Genomic DNA, 1,857 nt, shown 5'->3' with positions numbered 1-1,857 from the left:
CTTGTGCAATTCGTTTAGAAATAATTTCACATCACTAAAACTTACACTAACTGCTTCTCTCTGAAGGTTACAAAATGAACATTTTTCATCCATAGACCAGTCAGTCAGCTCTTCTGGTTCACAGTCTTTAAAAGAAGGAAAAATACTCATTAAATTCACTAACTTCATTAGAACAAACAAAAATCCCACTCTCCACAGCAGCAAGATGGCTTATCTAAAAATAAAACTAGCTACTAATGCTAAGGGGAGAAGGCCCAACTTTAATACCAAATTGATGGCATCTAAACGGAAATAGGCAAAGAAGGCCAGAGGAAATTACGCCGGCATCACTGTGGGGCCAAATAAGCCCTGGTGGCAGAGTGAGGTAGACACTGGGCTGCTAACCACAGGCTCAGGAGGCCAAATTCACCAGAGGCTCTGCAGGAGCTATGGGAGTGTGGTAGTTACATAACCGCGTGTCATCGTGAGGGTATTAAGAGTGAATGGGTGGTGGAGTCTAGCCTGTTAATTAGTTCCTGGTCTGATGATGCCTCCTTGTGGGCACTGCTTTCTCATGAGGATTCTGAGCACTATCTATCTATCTATCTATCTATCTATCTATCTATCTATCTATCTATCTATCTATCTACCTACCTTACCCTTACCCTTACCCTTACCTACCTACCTAATCTATCTAACTCTCTCCCCGCCTTGATCTTCCTGTTGAGAAGCCACATGGAGACTTGCTGAGACCCGTGAGGAGCCGCTCTCTCTGCTTCACTTTGCTGTTGAAAAGCCACACGCAGAGAGTTGGAAGAGCCATGTGGAGACCCATGCCAGCACTGAGATGCTGCCACCACCACCATTGGACCCACAAACTTTGCACCCACTGGCCTGGGATCTTCCTGCATTTTACAACATTGCATGTGCTGCATGACTGTAAAGAGAGGTTTATGGACTGGTATTGGACTTATGGGCTAATATCGGACTCAGGGACTTGTTTGGACTGGACTGGGCTGTTTTCTTAATTACAATTACTCTGATATAAAGCTCTTCCTTATACATATGAGTGTCCTAGTATTTTTTTATCTTGTCAACCCAGCCTAACACAGAGAGGAACCTAGCATTTGTTTTCAGGGGTTTTTGTTGGTAAGCTGGTAGGCATGAAGGGGTACTTTTTGAACAATGGTTAGAAAGCCTCACAAAGTTTTAGTTGTCTCAAATCTGAGTATGTTGACTCATTCCCAGATCAAGGCACTACTAAAACAAAACACGGAAAACAACTCTGGACTGCTTAAGACAAACTACCAGCTGTCAGGTGAAAACAGGTATGATGAAATGATTGCTACTAATTTCAATTACATCAGTAGGAGATCTTCAGGAGAAAGGTAAAATAAACGACGATGTACTTAAATAAATGATACTGAAAACTCTATCGATTACACATGTTGTTGTTAGGTGCCATCAAGTTAGTTCCGACCATCGCCATTGTCCACACAGCAGAAGGAAACACTGTCCGGTCCTGCGCCATCCTCACGTCTGTTCCTAGGTTGGAGCCCACTATTGCAGCCACGGTGCCAGTCCATCTCCTTGAGGGTATTCCTCTTACTGATTATACACAACCCCCTGTATTTTGCTGGGATTAGAAATCTGTGACTGCTTACAACTATTTAGTCATTTCTTTCTTTACTGCAGCTTTTGAATTTGTTTCCAAATAACTGATAGTGGGATAGTTTTACATATAGGGCAAGAGATTTTAAAATATTAACTCTTGGTAACAAGATTATCCGTTGGTGTTTTTAAAAAGTAAATGAATAGTTAACACAACACATTCAATTCATCCTTGAATATAATCTGACCGTGAACCACTTATTCTTC

At 41.8% G+C, this 1,857-nt stretch overlaps 1 protein-coding gene across 1 annotated transcript in view; it reads right to left on the bottom strand.

Annotated features, from left to right (window-relative positions):
• The window catches only part of FAM184B (family with sequence similarity 184 member B), a 136,005-nt gene that overhangs the window by 116,152 nt on the left and 17,996 nt on the right, over positions 1–1,857 (bottom strand). The window contains exon 2 of the mRNA XM_045284392.1: positions 46–125. The gene's annotated coding sequence lies outside the window, so the exon portion shown is untranslated. The remainder of the gene's footprint in view (positions 1–45; positions 126–1,857) is intronic.

This window comes from Echinops telfairi, unplaced genomic scaffold (assembly GCF_000313985.2).
Source record: "Echinops telfairi isolate 266 unplaced genomic scaffold, ASM31398v2 ScPeMD7_7468;HRSCAF=8506_1, whole genome shotgun sequence".
NCBI classification, from domain to species: Eukaryota; Metazoa; Chordata; class Mammalia; order Afrosoricida; family Tenrecidae; genus Echinops; species Echinops telfairi.
The sequence above is the reverse complement of the archived record's forward strand: the minus strand, read 5'-3'. Positions and strand labels throughout refer to the sequence as shown.